Source organism: Canis lupus, chromosome 4, assembly GCF_003254725.2.
Source record: "Canis lupus dingo isolate Sandy chromosome 4, ASM325472v2, whole genome shotgun sequence".
NCBI classification, from domain to species: domain Eukaryota; kingdom Metazoa; phylum Chordata; class Mammalia; order Carnivora; family Canidae; genus Canis; species Canis lupus.
Window position 1 is genome coordinate 37053650 of NC_064246.1, and position 12409 is coordinate 37066058.

A 12409-nucleotide genomic window follows, 5' to 3' on the forward strand; every position below is an offset into this window, starting at 1 on the left:
GTGGGGTTTTTAAATCTCAGGTGATCGGATAATAAATCCTAGCTCCTTGGCTTGGCCTTCAGGCCACACCTGTGTGACCTCCCTGCCTCACCCCATTTCCCCCCAAGTGCCCTGGACTCCCTGGTGCCCCCGGTTTCTGTCCCTCTGCCTCCTTGGCCTGCAAGTCAGCCTCACCTTCTCAAATGCAGAATCTGTTCAGCCTCATAACCCTGGGCAAGTGCCACCACTCACTCACTGGGTTATGCAGCTGCTCATTGAAAATGTATTTATTCAGCACCTTTATATGCCAGGCACTGGGCTTGGCATTACAATGAGTAATGTACAAAGATACAGAAAAAGGAAGAGAGAATCCTTGCCCTCTGGAAACCCACAGAACAGATGAGGGGAAAGGAGGGAGCTCTTTCTGTCCCCTGCTGTGCCACACTCCAAGCAAGGGTCTCAGATCCAGACATCCCTAGGGGTCCAGCAGGCCCCCACATGAATGAAGAAGCAAGCCAGGCCTGGCTGATGCCAGGGGCAGACCCCTTCCAAATGGGGCTGCAGCCCAAGTGTGCCTTATGTTGACAACTGGTTTTTCAGGAGAAGCTAGAAATCCAAGTATTTATATAAAATTTCCTGGTTTTCTAAATGCAATTCTGGTTTCCTTTAGGTCCAGCCTCCCTGGGAGCCACACAAACCTGTCTGCCTGCCTGGTGCTGGGGCTCTCTGGGGTTGGGTATTAAACCTCCCAGGGACGCCTGGGTGGCTCAGCGGTTAACCGTCTGCCTTCAACTCAGGGTGTGATCCCGGAGTCCCGGGATCAAGTCCCACACTGAGTCCCTCTGCCTGTGTCTCTGCCTCTCTCTCTGTGTCTCTCATGAATAAATAAAGTGTTTTAAAAAATAAAATAAAATAAACCTTCCAGAGCCCATCTCCTGCAGGAGGAAGGAAGGGGCAATGTCTGGGTGGGTGATGCTTAACCAGAGAGCCTGAGCTGCAACGGGGCTTGGATGCCTCCCCAGGGTACCGCCACCTGGGTCCCCAGGTCCTGGAGCCAGCCCCCTCCACCACACAGGGAAGCCCGGCCAAGCCAAACAGTCCCCTTTCTCCACTGCAGCGTCTTCCCGGAAGGCCGCTTCAGCCTAGTCGCTCTGCAGACTTAAATAATAAATTGCAGGTAAGAGAGGGAAATTAAGCAATGCAGGGTAGGGAGGTGAGGGCTGGGGGCTGGAGGCTGTGAAGGAAATCTGATGAGGAGTCAGCGAAGTGAAGAGAAGCAGGCGGGTGGCGAGGGGTGGGTCTCTCCACCACCCCATCCCCTGAGCTTAGGCCTGGAGCAGAGCCGCATTGCAGCCTCCATCTGTTGACACCAGGAATCTAGCTTGGTCCTGCCATCGCTCAAAACAAGATGAAGCCCCCTGTCAGGCCCTCACCTGCTCAGCACACCCCTTCAGTACAAGCCTTGCTCACACACACTTGGCACCCAGGACCCGTCAGTTTTATCCCCAGCCTGGTCCATTCTGATGAGTGGGAGAGAGGTGCCTCAGCAACTGTCTTCACACACCGTTTACTCTCCCTTCCTCCCTGCATCCCTCCTACGCTGAGAACCCCAGAGTGCCCAGTGTCTAAGACTAACATGGCACAAGCAACAGGTCAGAATGTTCTGGTCAAGCACTCTAGAAGACTCCCCACCAGGCTGGAAGAGCCCTGGAGTGAGGAGATGGGAAGGGGTCTCTGCCACTGCTGGCTGGGAGGAGTGGGGAGAGCCAGCCTGGCCCTGTGTGCCTCCCTTTTGAAGCAAGGGCTGGGGAGCAGTGAGGCCCCCTGCCTGGCTTCCACCTCCATTTACACATAAGAAATTTCTTTAGGAGGGATCAGGACAGACAGGTTTGGGGTAGCGCAGAAGATCCCCCTGTGCCCCAGGAAGGCAGAATGCTTGTCTTGGAGTGAGTTGGGCACCAGAATGGCCCTGGAATGTGACTGGGGGACCCCAGTGGCCAGAAGGGAACATGTGGCAGAGGATAGACCCTAGACCAGGGAGAACTGGCGGAGAGCTCTGGGAATAAGGACGCAGCGAGGACACTGGCATAGATGCATGGTGGGCTTGGCCCTTAGTCAAGGCCTTGACCCTTCATGGGCCCCTCCCCTACCTTACTGAGAAGGTGGGGACTCGAAACTGACAAAGGAGACCCAGGATTAACCCAGAACACCCAAACTGACTACATTTACACCAAGTTTACCAAAATAGGGGCTAAGGTAGAAATTAAGTTCAGTATTAGAGAACCATTTTTGCCCACCTGAGTTTGTAACCCTAGAGACTCTGCCCCTGCTTGGCACAGAGGTCTCAGGAGGCATCTGGTGTGCAGGCAGGGGCCCTCGTGAGTGTTTCTTCTGTTCCAGCCTCTGTCCCAGGACCGGGGATACAGCAGAGAGCAGCTGAGGTCCCAACCCTGGATGCTGATATTGGAGGTAGAGGAGACCGTCAGGATGAAGGAGAGTAACTAACTGCATGAGCTCATACCAGATGGTGGGAACTGTGGTTTTGAACAATCAGCACAAGATCCCGTGATCAGGACTGCCCTGGAGGGAGCCCAGGAGGGGCCTCTCTGAAGAGGAGACACTGGGTTGAGTCTCCAATGAGAAGGAGGTAAAGGGGAAGGTCAGAGGAGAAAGATCATTTCAGGCGGAGGAGGTGGCAGGTGCAACAGGCCGGAGATAGGCCCGGGCTTACAGAAGAGTAAAGGGGAGCCCCACGGACTGCAGCCCCATGTGAGCAGAAGCAGTGAGCCCCACAAGGCCCTTCATTCTGTGTGAGAGAAAGTCAGGGGCTGGAGCAGATGAAGCAAGAAAGACTGGTTTGATTTACTTCTTTTAAAGAATAGATCTAAAAAAATAATAATAAAAAAATAAAGAATAGATCTTGATGACAGGGGACAATCTGCAGTGAAGCACAGGGACCTCAGCCCCCTTGGATGGTGCTGGGTGCAGTGTCCACAGCAGGCTCGTGGCCTCACTGGCCAGCCTGCAGCCCCTAGCCCACTCCATGGGCTCTGCCTCCACAAAGATGCTCTTCCTCCACACCACACAGCAAACAGTACAGGAACTTAATTTTTGGAGAACCAAATGTTTCCAACAATATGTCCTGGCTTCTTTTTTCTCTTCTTACTTTCCCTCCAAATAACACTGCCTGTGTCCCTTTACCATTTCTGTGTCCTTCAATACCTCCCTGATTTGCCTCTCCTTGTTTTCTCTCCATTTTCTCCTGTTGCCGCCTCACCGCGATAAACATTTGTGCTTTCAGGGCACCTGGTTGGCTTAGTCGATGGAGCATGCAATTCTTGATCTCAAGGTTGTGAGTTCAAGCCACACATTGGTTGTAGAGATTATTTTTTAAAAATTCATTCAAAAATAATAAAGAATAAAAAATTCTTTCATTCAGTCTCTCTCCAGGGACCAAATGAACACTTCTTCTGCATATGCTGTGTGCTAAGCACACACTCGTGTAACCTGTGACAATTATCACAGGACTTTTGTTTATGATTAGCAGAAACCCAAACCACATTGGCCTGCAATGGAATGGCTTACATAAGTAGCAAGTCCACGGGTAGCTCTGGCTTCAGGTACAGCTGGCTGGCCCCAGGGGAACAAACCATGTTTCTAAGATTCTGTTAACGAACTGAATGTTTCTGTCTCCCTGTAAATTCATATATTGAAGCCCCAACCCCTAATGTGACTCTATTTGAAGATAGGGTAGTAATGGTAGTAATCAAGGTTAAATGAGATCATAAAGATGGGGTCCTGATCCCATAGGATTGCTGTCCCTTATAAAATGAGACCTGAGAGTACTGGCACTTATGCTGTCTCTCTCTCTTTTTCTCTCCTTGCCTTGGAAGAATACACTGAGAAGGTGGCCCTCTATAACCCAAGAGGAGAGGCCTCAGGATGAAATCTACCTTGACTTTGGACTTCCCAGCCTCCAGAACTGTGAGATATAGATGTCTTTTGTTGAAACCATTGAACATTGAAATCCATGGTGCTTTGTGACGGCGGCCTGAACTGGCTGGGACAGACTCCATTCCTTTCATCTCTCTGCTCTGCTGCCCTCAGAGCTGGAGTCATTCTCAGAAAAACCCACCTCTTCATGGAGGCCTCCCAGCAACTCGGAGCAACATACTCACTGCTCACCACACCGGGGAGAGCCAGCTTCTCTTTGTCAATAGTTTCAACAAATATATAGAATACAGTTTGAGCAGTTAGTCCTGGATCACATCCCCACACCTGAAGCCAAGGACAGGGGTTGAACTACTGGGAAATGAAGTTTTCCAGATGAGGGCTGCACAGGTGGCAAGAGGAGCCTCAGGCAGGAACAACAGAGTCCCCCTTCCCACTGTTTAGGGTAAGGACTTGAAGGCTCAGGGAACTTAGGGTCTTGTCTGGGATCCCCACAGCTCATTCTTGCCCAAAGCCTGATGATTCCTCACCCTGTACCCACACAAGGACGTGTCCCTCTGTCTCACAGCCTCCTCTTAGCTTCTCCTAAGACCACTAGGTCACCCAGTTTTCCTGCCTGCCTCCTTTCTCCCTCCTCACTGCTGGTTCCTGTCAGTGTCATTCACCACAAAGGGGTTCCCTGGGCACAGGGTGATGTGTGGTTCTGCTCACACTCACTCAACCCTCTTTATTCCCCTAGAATCTGTGTGCAGCCAGATGGATGGGTCCCAAGGAGAACGAGGGGGGAGGATGCAACTAGATGCATGCCAGCATCCATCTGCATGGTCCAGGGAGAGGAGAAGAGCCTTCCATGCTGTCTCCATGACCCTTGTGGGAGTCCCCACTCACTATCCCCAGTGAAGCTGCGGATTTGTATGACTGTTCAGGCCACTAATCCAAGTGTGCCAAAAACACAACAACGTGTTCCCACTTTCTGTATTCTTTATTTCAACCCCATTTTCTGCCCCGCAGCAAAATGTAAGACTTGGTCAGCTCAGTAATTGGGGTTTAAACTCTGTTGATTCAGATTTCCCTCTCCCCCATCGTGTCCCTAGATATCAGTGAATTTGGGTGCTGTCACAACATATGGGGGGGTGGCAGATGGGTCATAGGTCAATGTCTTCCCTGCTGGCAGCCCGCCAAGACATGTTTTGGCTGTCATCTCCCTTAAGTGTTGGCAGCAATGAAGTGTCTATGTTCCCCATCTGGTTCCTGCTTATATGTTTGGGTGGTGGCCCCCTTTGTCACAACTGGGAGGCCCAGTCACTCCCCTAGTGCTCTGAGGCTGGGAAGCTTCCTAGGCTGCCTCAGGCCCTTGCTGCAAGCTGCCTCTCATCTCCTGTCTGTTGTCATCACATCCTGTCAGGGCATAGGATACTGGAGGACCTCACCCAACCAGGTAACAAAGCTCATTTGCTCCCTGCAGCCAAACCCTCAGCTGCCTTGGGGGCTAGTTCTCCCCAGCCCTGCCAATGATACGATAAAGAGGGCATCGCAAGCATCACCAGCCCACACTGGGGAAGACTTCACAGTGTCACCCACCCCAGGCTGGGTGAGATGAAACCACAACTCTAGGGGAGATGAGGACATCTCTGGTGACACCTTGTGCTGAGAGCTACACATGAGAGTGGGGGCTGGCTGCAGAGGAGCAAATGAGCTCCCTCCATCAGGTCCCTCCATGGGTCCCTCCATCAGGGGCAGGTCCATCAAGGCATTAAGATGCCCAGTGGGGCAGCCCAGTGGCTCAGCGGTTTAGTGCCGCCTTCGGCCCAGGGCCAGATCCTGGAGACCCGGGATCAAGTCCCATGTCAGGCTCCCTGTGTGGAGCCTGCTTCTCCCTCTGCCTGTGCCTCTCTCCCTCTCTCTCTGTGGCTCTCTCACTAATAAATAAATAAAACCTTAAAAAAAAAAAAAGATGCCCAGTGAAGAACTGCTGGCAGAGACTGGAAAAACTACTCTGCCCACCATGCAGAGGCCAAGTGGACCTGGGAATTGAAAACACCAGCTTGCAGTTGGTGGGCAAAGCTCAGGAGCTGAAATCAGGACTGGGGTAGCCTGTCAGGCTAGGCTGGACCTGCACATCTTTGGTTCTCTGTGTTGCTACTTTGTGAGATCCCAGCAGTAACAAAGCCGTACTCAAGGAACCTAAGAAGATGGTTATTCATCTGGGACATAAAAAGGAATGGGTTGCAGAAACTAGAGGGAGAGACTCCCCAGGGCGAGGGTGAGACTGATTCAAGAAGCAGGGGCCCTGGTTTAATTAGTAGAAGCAAGAGTCCCTTGCAGGGGCCATCAACTCAGATGAAGAGTTGCACTCAGGACAAGTGGCTCATTTGCCTGGTCATGTCAGGGAGTGCTACTTGGCCTCAGCATTTTCCTGGCCTCTTGAAAGTATTGATGGCATCAGCCAAGTATCTTTCAGTTACAAGTGACCACTTGGAAGGGACCACAGCCCCACTGTGACCATCAATCAAAAGATGAAATATGCTGACTTATAACTAAAAGTCAAGAGGTGGCTGAGCTGGCCACTGGAAGTCTCTGTAAAGGTTAATTTTATGTGTCAACTTAACTGGGCCACAGTGCCCAGACATGTGGGCAAACATTATTCTGGGTGTTTCTGCAAGAGTATGAGAGTATTTCTGAATGAAATTAACCTTTGAATCGGTAGACTGTATAAAGTAGACTACCCTCCCCAATATGGGTGGGCCGTGTCCAATCAGTTGAGGGTCTAAATAGACAAAGTGACTGATCTCCCCCAAGTAAAAGAGAAATCTTCCTGCCTGACTGCTTTTGAATTGTAACATTGGCCTCTTCTTACCTGCAGACTTGAGCTGAAAAATTGCCTCCTCCTGGATCTTGAGCCTGCTGGCTTTTGGACCAGAATTACATCATTGGCTCCTCTGGGGCTCCAGCTTGCTCACTTCCCTGCAGATTTGGGGACTTGTCATCTTCCATAATCACATGAGCCAATTCCTTATAATAAATCTCTTTTAATATATGCATCCCCTTGGTTCTATTTCTCTGGAGAACCTTGATTAATACAGCCTCCCCGGGGTTTTTTAAGGGAAGGAAGCTCCAAGCTGAAATCAGGAAGTGGCCTGAGGCTGCCTCACGTGGCCAAGATCTGACTGAGATGAAACCAACCCAGCAAAGAACTGAGCTAGGAATGGGAGAGCTAGATAAGCTCTCGAGGGTCTTGGAGCCCATGGGTGCACCAAGCTCATGCCACCAACTTCTGAAGTTGCCTCAAAAAGCAACTCCTCTTACTAGGATGGTTAAGATTTTAAAAAGTCAGACAATAACAAGTGTTGGTGAGAAATATGGAGAAATCAGAACCCTCATACATTGCTGGCGGGAATGTAAAGTGGTGCACCTGCTGTAGAAAACAATTTGCAAGTTTCTCATACACAGTTACCCTATGACCAGCAATTCCGCTTTTAGGTATGTACTCAAGAGAAATGGTGTCCTCACTGAAAGGCATACACAAATGTTAACAGCATTCATTTTTCATAATAGTAAAAAAAAAATGTGGAAACAACCCAACTGTCCATCAACTGCTGAATAGATATACAAAATGTGTTCTATCCATACAATGGAATATTATTCAGCCATAAAAGAAGTGAAGCTCTGACCTATGCTACAACACAGATGAACCTTGAAAATGCTATGCAAGGTGAATTAAGCCACACACAAAAAGCCATGTAGTGTATGATTGCCCGCATATGAAATGTCCAGAATGAGGAGATCTATAGACAGATAGTAGAATGGTGGTTGCCTAGGTTTGATGGGACATGGGGATGATAGCTAATAGGTTTCTTTGAAGGTGATGAAAATGTTCTGGATTGATTAGGATGGTGGTTGCACATATCTGTGAATATACTAAAAACCAATGAATGGTACAGTTCAAATGAGTGTAGTGTGTGGTATGTGAATTATATCTCAATAAAATTGTTTGAGTTTTTTTTATAAAACAACTCTTCCGGGCAGCCCCGGTGGCGCAACGGTTTAACACCGCCTGCAGCCTGGGGTGTGATCCTGGATACCCGGGATCGAGTCCCATGTCAGGTTTCCTGCAAGGAGCCTGCTTCTTCCTCTGCCTGTGTCTCTGCCTCTCTCTTTCTCTCCGAATAAATAAATAAATAAATCTTAAAAAAAAAAAAAAAAACTTTTCCTTATAATCTTTGCAATTTGATTCCCCAGAAAGCTCTGGGAACTGAGATCTTCTCCCAGGGTAGAGAGCCTAAACCCTACCAGGCTGCTGTCCCCAGCCCCCTAAACACCCCTCCCACATCCCTGAGGCCCACGCCCCAGATGCTGTCACAGGGATGGGACCTGAGTAGGAATCCTCAGCCCCTACCCGTGGGCCTATGTTAAATCTCCTTTGTTGGGATGCCTGGAGTGGTGCAGTGGTTGAGCGTCTGCCTTCGGCTCAGGGCATTATCCTGGAGTCCCGAGATCGAGTCCCACGTCAGGCTTCCCGCATGGAGCCTGCTTCTCCCTCTGCCTATGTCTCTGCCTCTCTCTCTGTCTCTCATGAATAAATAAATAAAATATTTTTTAAAATTTAAATCTCTTATGCTCAGCTGGGTTCTCAGGTCTGTGTGCTGGCATCAGGGAGCCAGAGTAGACCTCTCCATGTCAGTGCTCTCCATCCACTGCTCTGTTTTGATACCATCCACAGACTCAGACTTTGCATTAGACCCTCTCCTTGGCCCTGCTGGCCAGCCACCCTGCCAGCACCCTCCAGCCTTTGCCTATGGCCTCATCATCCTGTTAAGCATTGAGCCTGTTGGTCCTTTGCTTCCCTCACTTTGTTGGAGAGGAGCCACAAACCCTGGAGTGCAGACCCTGGAGCTCTGGGGTCAGGTCTCCTCCCTTCCACTCTGATCCCCTGTCCATCAGGTCTTTGTTGCTCCCTTCTCTACCATCTACTTCCTCCTGCCCAAGGCCTGGGTAGGAACCAGAGCCCAAAGCTCTGTGTGCTTTCACTCCCTGCCACCTGGGGAGTGACTGCCTCAGTGGGGCTGCTGGGGACAGGTGGCTGGCACCCCACAGCACAGCAGAGATACTTTGGGCTGAATCAGGCAGCCTCCTCTCCACCTGTAGATGCACGCCCCTCCCCACCAGGATGTTCAATGCTCACCTGCCTTCCAGAAGCTGGCCCAGCTGCCTGGGACAGGGGCAGGGATCCTAGCAGCATGGTTTGTAATCTTAAGAAGCTGGAAGCCACCTGGCTATTTGTCAAGGGGGCACTGGGTGGCTAAAACACAGGCTAGTTGTAGAAGGGAGAACCACATGCAATTCCAGGATTGGGAGCCACGCAGATCTGTGTACACAGAGCTAGAACACATATTGAGTGCAAAAACAAAAGCTGATGATACAGTATGATACCATTTTAAAAAGGGGGGAAATACCCACAAAAAAGTACTACCTCTTTTAAGGTACCTTTTTGTATTTGTAAAATCAAGAGAGGAAAAAAACCATAGTCCTTCCCCAGAGGAGAAGTAGGGAGAGGCAGTGGGGTTGGTGCTAGTGGTCACAGGGGGCTTTGTCTGGAATGTTCTCATTTTTTTCAAAAAGAGAACGGATCCTTGTATGGCATGTGTAATTTATCATAACTGGAGAAGGACAAAGAATTCCAACAGCTGGGCCACATGCCCCTTGTGCCAGCCCTGCTCCTGGCTCCCCGCCCGCCCCTCCCCCACTCTCCCCATCTTGTCCCCCCACTCCTCAGGCCTTCCTCCAGTCCCACCCCTCTCTCTGGACCAGAAGCTGGAGGCCATTAGATCTTCCATTTAAAACTCCTCATCCGCGCCCCGCACTGGGGAGTTTCTTATTCCCTTTCAGATATAACTGTCTGTCACCAATAATAGTCTTTTTCGATTTCATTTCCTTCAGCTCCTGCCAGCCACTCTGAGAGCCTCCTTCCCATCCCTGTTGCCCCCCCAGCCCCAAGTCAGGGGGAAAAAAATACATTTTTGCCTTTACTATGATGTATGCGATCCCATAAAATAGTGAAACAGATATGAAAGGTTGAGAGAAGGTAGATAAATGGCTCCTATTATTCTACCAATCAAATGAAATACCTCTCCACGTCCTCATTTGAATGATAATAAAACTCGGAGAGGCTGCTGGTCTGCTGTTGTCATCACTGGCAGCCGCCGGAGCCGAGGAGCCACAGGCCAAGGTAACCTTGGGGTGTCCTCCGCAGCCTGCTGGGCCGCAGCCCTGTCTCCTCACCTCTCCCTCAACCCGGGGCTCTCCCTACTCCCCGCCCCATCTTCCTTTTTCTGCCCCACTGGCAGCTCACCCAACGGACAGCTGTGCACCTGTCTGCTCAGCCCCCAGCTCTCTCAGAGCTCCACAAGGCAAAGCCAGGGCCCCAGAATAAGAAACCAGGGTACCCCCAAGGAATGCCCTCCCTCTCAGTCTTCTCAGTCCAGACCTCCCCTGAAAGCTCCTGACGGCCTGTCTAGTCTGACCACCCATCCCAGGCATTCTCAAGCCACTCACCACACACCTCAGTGATGGGGCAGTAACCTGTGTCTGTTCGGTCTCTAGTCGAGGGCATATCTGTCTCTACTACTTGGCCCTGAATTCCAGAAGGCAGGGACCACACGGGACTGGCTTGGCCGTGGCCTCACAGCCTAAGCATGTGTGTGGAGTACTCATTCACTCCACCAGCATTTACCAAACGCGCGCATGGAGCCCCTCCCAGGTTCAGATGCCTCACCAGCGAAGCAACTGGTGAGAAACCGTTCCTGAGGAGGCCCACTCTATAGGTGTGGGGTGCAGGTGAGGCCACCTCCCCTTCTGTGCCCTGCAGTACCAAAGCCTTTACGTGCCCACAATTCAGTTTCCAGTGAATTTACGGGGCCTCCCAAGAATCTTGGCCTGACAACCAGGGTACACCTGTGGCTTTTGCCTTCTGTGCATTTCCCCCAATTTGCCAGGAGCAGCACCAGAGGATCACCCCTTCCCTGCCACCAGCAGTCTTGTCTGGCTATCAATCATGAGACTGTGTACCTGGTGTGTACTAACGCGGGCTGGTGAGGTCAGGCAGACACCTTTCTGTGAATGGGACTCTTCAGCAGAATGTATCATCCTGACTGCTAGACCCTAAAGAGACTTTAAATTCTCAGTTGCTGGCCCAAGGACTGCCAGGGTCTGGACAATGCCCCAAACTGACTTGCAGAGCATCAGGACTTGCTCTGGCATCTCGCCCAACTGTGACATCTCACTGTCTGCGGCCCCCCTCTGCCCACCCCCCCCCCCCACTCCATTAGAGCAGAGGCCTGGCTCAGTAGTCTCCTCTTTCAGTCTCCCCAGCACCAGTGACAGTGCCTGCCCACAGGGTGGGGGGTGGGGGTGGGCATTGATGACAATGACTGAAACAGCAGTAAAGGTACCCATTTTATTTATATCTTATTTTTATTTATTATTATTTTTTTTTACTTTTTAAAGATTTTAAAATCTGTTTTTATTTAAGTTCGATTTACCAACATATAGTATAACACCCAGTGCTCATCCCATCAAGTGCCCTCCTGAGTGCCCATCACCTAGTCACCCACCCCTCCCCTTCCACAACCCTTTGTTTGTTTCCCGGAGTTAGAAGTCTCTCATGGTTTGTCTTCCTCTCTAATTTTTCCTACTCAGTTCCCCTCCTTTCCCTTATAATCCCTTTCACTATTTTAAAAAGATTTTAAATTTATTTATCTGAGAGTGTGAGCAAAAGAGAAAGCACAAGCAGGGGGAGCAGCAGAGGGAGAGGGAGAAGCAGACACCCTGCTGAACAGAGAGCCTGCTGTGGGCTTAATCCTGAGACCCCAGGATCACGACCTGAGCCAGAGGCAGACACTCAACTGAACCACCCAGGTGCCCCAAGGGTACCCATTTTAGAGATGGGGAAGAGGAGCCCTAGAGGGCCAGAGACAAGTCAGGACCCAAATACAAGCCTTTTCTCCCCTTGCCTGGGACTCCTTTCTCTGTACCAGTAGCTCGCATTTACTAGACTCTCCCTCTTCTGGGTTTCCTCAAGCCAAGGAACATCCAGAAGAAGAGCCTTCCAAGAGATAGGCTTGAGCTGAAGCCTGAGGTCCATGAAGAGGGAGACTAGCAAGTATGATACTCAGGGTTAACTGACTGCAAGCAACAGGAAGTTCCTGGAATGCACTGGAAGGTTGTCTAGCAGCTTACCAAATTAACAGCAGGCAGAAAAAGGAGGCCTAGGAGGGGTCAGGAGCAAGGGCTGCTCAGAGCCTGCTTTAGCTCCTTCTCAGTCCTTATGTCAGGCCTCAAAATCCTAGGACAGAGGTATGCACGTGACCGACCCTCTTCTGGTTGGCTGCACATAAGGAGTCAACAGATGGAAATTAGTACTATCACCTCCTGCAAGGGAAGTGGACTTGGAGCAGCTGAAGCTACACAAGCTGACAAGTGA